Below are 6,000 nucleotides of genomic sequence, written 5' to 3'. Positions count from 1 at the left end.
CTATCATCATTGCACAACGAATTTAAATCATGGACAACCCCGGTATTGGCCAAGTAATTATTTCACACCTTTACTTTCTCAAACATTTTCAACTCTCACGCAATACTTGAGCGTGAGCCATGGTTACAGCAGTATAGATGGTGTGGAATGTGGTGGAGGTTGCAAGACAAAAAAAGGAGAAGATAGTCACATTAACTAGGCATATCAATGAGCTGTGGAGATGCTCATCAATAGATATCAATGTGAATGACAAGGGATTGCCATACAAATAATGCACTAGAGCTACGAGTATGTGAAAGCTCTTAAAGAAAACTAGTGGGTGTGCATCCAACTTGCTTGCTCACGAAGACCTAAGGCAATTTTGAGGAAGCCTATCATTGGAATATACAAGCAAAGTTATATAATTAAAATTTCCCACTAGCTACATGGTGGTGACAGAACGAGAGACTCTCAATCATGAAGATCATGGTGCTCAATATGCACAAGTGTGGAAAAACTGGTAGCATTGTCCCTTCTCTCTTTTTCTCTCATTCATTTTTTTATTTGGTGGGCTCTTTGGCCTCTTTTTTTTGTGGGATTCTTTGGCCTCTTTTATTTCCTCACATGGGACAATGCTCCATTCATGATGATCATCACACTTTTGACTCAAAACTTTGAGTAACGATGACTCTATATGGAATGCCTTCGGTAGTGTACCGTGGCATTGATCTAGCATGGCATAGACATCAATGGAAACATCATGCTAGCTATCTTACGATCATGCAATGGCAATGTAGACGTGGTGGCACATATCATGGTGGTAGTTGCATGGCAATATATCTCGGAATGACTTTGAAAATGCCATAGTAGGTACTTATCGTGGCCGTTTTGAGGGAGGCTAATGGTGGGTTTTGTGCACCGGCGAAAGTTGCACGACACTAAGAAGATAGTGATGGTGGAAGGTGAAAGTGCATCTAAACCATGGACTCAACATTAGTCATCAAGAACTCATATACTTGTTGCAAAAAAAATTTATTAGTAATCGAAACGAAGCATTCAACGCATACTCCTAGGGGAAGGGTTGGTAGGTATAAACCATCCCGCGATCCCGACCGCCACGCAAAGGATAACAATCAATATACTAATCATGCTACGGGAATCACTAACTCCAACATAAGTATTTCTATATCCACAACACCTTACTAGCATGACTTCAATATTACCATAACCACAACTCAAAACTAATTGAGATGAATCAAACTTCTCTAACTATTCAACGCACATGAAGGTGGAAGTTTTCGTATCCCTTTGGATAACTACCACTTTTGAGACTCCTTTCAAAGCATAGATCAACTACCAAGCCACGCACCGCTGCGCTCTAAAAGATATAAGTGAAGCCCATAAAGCAAAAGTATCTAGCTCAAAAGATATAAGTGAAGCACATGTGAGCTGAATTGTCTACCAAAAGATATAAGTGAAGCTCGACAAAATCACGGTGTGTGCATGTCTCTCTCTCTAGGTGTGCAGCAAGTATGATTGTGACACAACAAAAATAAAAGACTCCTACGATACAAGACGCTCCAAGTAAAAACACATAACATGTGGTGAATAAAAATATAGCCCCAAGTAACGTTACCGATGGATTGAAGATGACAGAGGGGATTCCTTCCCGGGGCATCCCAAGATTACGCTTTTACGGCATCCTTGAATCTCTTGGGGTGCCTTGGGCATCCCCAAGCTTGAGATCTTTCCACCCTTTATCTCTTTTTCCATAAGAACTTCACCCAAAACTTGAAACTTCACAACACGAAACTTAAACAGAAACTCGTGATAACATTAGTACAAGAAAGCAAACCACTACTTCCTTAGGTATTGTAGCAAACTTAAATTCTACTTGTGCTGATGTTGGGTTACTGTTCTTTCAATCTTCCATGGATAATACCCCCCGATACTATCCATAGTTTCATCAAAATAAGCAACCAACACAACAAAAAACAGAATCTATTAACAGCAGACCAATCTGTAGCAATCTGTATGTTTCGTATACCTCTGGTACTTCAAAAATTCTCAAAAATTACGGGAGTCTGAAGAATTTGTGTAGCAATCAGAAAGAAAAATAATAAACTCAAAAGCTCTTACAGAAAAAAAAATCTTTTCGTGAGCAGAAAGTTTCTGTCTTTTCCAGCACGACCAAACGATCATCCCCAAGACTAATCATAAGGGTTTTGCTTGGCACAAATGCAAAAAGAAACACAAAAAACAAAATCATAACAGAATTATGAAAGTGTGGAAAACAAAAAACAGAAAGAAAATGGATAGATTCGTTGGGTTGCCTCCCAACAAGCGCTTTTGTTTAACGCCCTTAGCTAGGCGAAAGTGATGGAATCATGTATAGTCATCTTTGGTGCTCAAACCATAGGTAGCCCTGATCATAGATTCATAAGGCAATCTTATTTTCATTCTAGAAAAGTGCTCCATGCCCTTCTTTTAGGGAAATTGAAATATAATATTCCCTTCCTTCATATCGATGATAGCACCAATAGTCCTTAGGAAAGGTCTACCAAGAATAATGGGACATGAAGGATTGCAATCTATGTCAAGTACAATGAAATCAACGGGTACATAGTTCTTATTTGCAACAATAAGAAGATCATCGATCCTCCCCATGGGTTTCTTGACAGTAGAATCCGCAAGATGAAAATTAAGAGAATACTCTTCAATCTCATGAAAACCAAAAATATCACATAAAGACTTTGGAATCGCGGAAACACTAGCACCCAAATCACACAAAGCATTGCACTCATAGTTTTTGATCTTGATTTTGATAGTAGGTTCCCACTCATCATGAAGTTTTCTAGGTATAGAGACTTCTAGTTCGAGCTTCTCTTCAAGAGATTTCATCATAGCATCTATGATATGCGCGGTAAAGGCTTTGCTTTGGCTATAAGAATGTGGAGAGTTTGCAATGGATTGCATCAAAGAAATGCATTCAAACAAGGAGCAATTATCATAATTGAATTCCTTGAAATCCAAAGTGGGAGTTTCATTACTACCAAATTTTTTGACTTCTTCTACTCCACTCTCCACACCTTTATCATCAAGATAGGTGGACTCCGAATCATTGGGGCATTTTTGAACCAAAGTGGATTCATATCCAGCCCCTCCATGAGTAAGTTTGACACGCAAAAACAAAGATTCAAGAGGAGACACACCAAGCACTTTAAGATTTTCGTGATTTGCATCACTAGAACGCACCCTTTTAAACCATTCATGTCTAGCGCGAATTTGGGCGGTTCTTTCTTTGATCTCATTCATGGAGATACGCATAGCTTTCAAGGTTTAATCCAAGTTGATCTTGGGAGGAGCGCATCTAACTTTGAAAGCATCAATATCACAAGACATCCTATCAACGCTTTTAGCCAAATCGTCTATTTTGAGTAGTTTTTCCTCTATGGACGCATTGAAAATCTTTTGAGAGTTGATGAACTCTTTGGTATTACTCTCTAGATCAGAGGGTAATTTTTTATGATTTCCATAAGTGTTGTTGTAGGAATTGCCATAATTGTTAGAGGAGTTACTAGGAAAAGGCCTAGGAATATAGTTTCCCCTAAAAGCATTGTTGTTGCCAAAATTGTTCCTACCAACAAAATTCACGTCCAAACTAGCGTTGCTACTCTCAATCAAAGAAGATAGTGGCATGTCATTAGGATCTACGGTAGCGTTTCTACTAGTAACCAAGTTCATCAACTCGTCCATCTTAGCACTAAGCGAGTGAATCTCATCAACTCGTGCACCTTTTTCTAGCAGGCGACCTTTCAGTGTGCCACTGAGAATAGTTGGTCATGATATTGTCTAGGAGTTTTGTAGCGTCTCCTAACATGATTTCCATGAACGTTCCACCTGAGGTGGAGTCCAAGATATTGCGAGAAGCAAAATTCAAGCCAGTGTAAAAGATTTGTATAATCATGCACAAACTCAAGTCATGAGCGGGACAATTTCTAATCATAAGCTTCATCCTCTCCCAAGATTGTGCAACGTGTTCATGATCAAGTTGCTTGAAATTCATGATATCGTTACGTAAGGAGATGATCTTAGCCGGCGGAAAATACTTCGATATGTAAGCATCTTTGCACCTATCCCAAGAATTGATACTATTTTTAGGCAAAGAAGAAAACCAAGTTTTTGCGCGATCTCGCAATGAGAAAGGAAAAGGTTTCAATTTAATCACGTCATTATCCACACCTCTTTTCTTTTTGATATCACAAAGCTCAATGAAGGTATTGAGATGGGATGCGGCATCTTCACTAGGAAGGCCATAGAATTGCTCTTTCATAACAAGATTTAGCAAAGCTGCGTTGATTTCATACGATTCCGCACTAGTGGCGGGAGCAATCGGAGTACTAATAAAATCATTATTATTAGTGCTCGATAAGTCGCAAAGTTTTGTGTTTTCAGACATGATGTCTTCAACAAACAAACAAGCACACAAGCCGGCAAGAAACTGGCAAAGGAAAACGGCAAGGGCAAAAGAAAACAGCGAAGGAAAAAGGCGAATGAAAACGGCAAATGTGAAGTGGGGGAGAGGAAAACGAGAGGCAACTGGCAACAAAAGTAAATGCAAGAGAAGAGTTTGTGAGACCTACTTGGATAGATCTTGATTTCTCCTCCCCAGCAAAGGCGCATGAAATACTTCTGCTACTGCAATAAAAGACCTTCCAACGGCGCCAGAAATAGGAGTGTTGCTTGATACTCCTCAGCAACGGCACCAGGAATTCTTCAGCTGCGGCTACGCCGTAAGCGACTTCCTAGGCAAGTATGCAAAGGATTTCCCCCGTAGCCTTGGAGCCTTGCGTTGGTGTTCCCTCGAAGCAGAAAGGGTGATGATGTAGCGTAGCAGTGGTAAGTACTTCCCTTAGTTTGAGAACCAATGTATCAATCCAGTGGAGGAGTATCTCAAGACCCATCACAAACACAAAAACTTGCTCCCAACGCTATGAAGGGGTTGTCAATCCCTTATAGATTGTTTTCCATGTGAGAACTGAAAGCAACAAAGTAACAAAGCAAAGTAAAAGCGGAGGTGTAAACGATGGATGTGAATAGACCCAGGGGCCATAGTGTTTACTAGTGGCTTCTCTCATCAAAGAAAGTAGACGGTGGCTGAACAAATTACATTCGAGCAATTGATAGAACTGTGCAAAGTCGTGACAATGTCTATGCAATGATTGTTTCTATAGCCATCACGTCCGAAACAAGTAGACCGATACTTTCTACATCTACTACTAGTACTCCTCACGTCGACCGCTATCCAGCATGCATCTAGTGTATTAAGTTCATAAGAACAGAGTAATGCCTTAAGCAAGATGACATGATGTAGAGGGATAATCTCAAACCAATGATAAATGCCCATCTTTTTACCATTGATGGAAACTACTTGATGTGTGCCTTGTTGCCCCTACTGTCACTGAGAAAGGTCACCACATGGCGGAACCCAAAACCAAGCACTTCTCCAATTGCAAGAAACATAGATCTAGTTGGCCAAACAAAACACAAGACTCGGAGAGACTTACAAGGATATCAAATCATGTATATAAGAAATCAGCAAAGACTCAAATATATATCATAGATAATCTGATCAAAAATCCACAATTCATCGGACCTCGACAAACACACCACCAAAGAAGATTACATCGGATAGATCTTCATGAAGATCATGGAGAACTTTGTATAGAAGATCCAGGAGAGAGAAGAAGCCATCTTGCTACTAACTACGGACCCGTAGGTCTGAAGTGAACTACTCACGAGTCATTGGAGGGGTGATGATGATGATGAAGAAGCCCTCCAACTCCAAAGTTCCCTCCGGCAGGGCGACGGGAAGGGTCTCCAGATTAGATTTCACAGAAATGGAAGCTTGCGGCGGCGGAAAAGTATTTTCGAGGCTCGCCTGATTTTTTGTGGAATATTTGGGAATTTCAAGGCCAAAGAACTAGGTCAGGGGGCGGCTAGGGAGGCCACAAGCCTGCC

Source organism: Hordeum vulgare, chromosome 4H (assembly GCF_904849725.1).
Source record: "Hordeum vulgare subsp. vulgare chromosome 4H, MorexV3_pseudomolecules_assembly, whole genome shotgun sequence".
NCBI lineage: Eukaryota > Viridiplantae > Streptophyta > Magnoliopsida > Poales > Poaceae > Hordeum > Hordeum vulgare.
Note: the sequence above shows the minus strand (reverse complement) of the source record.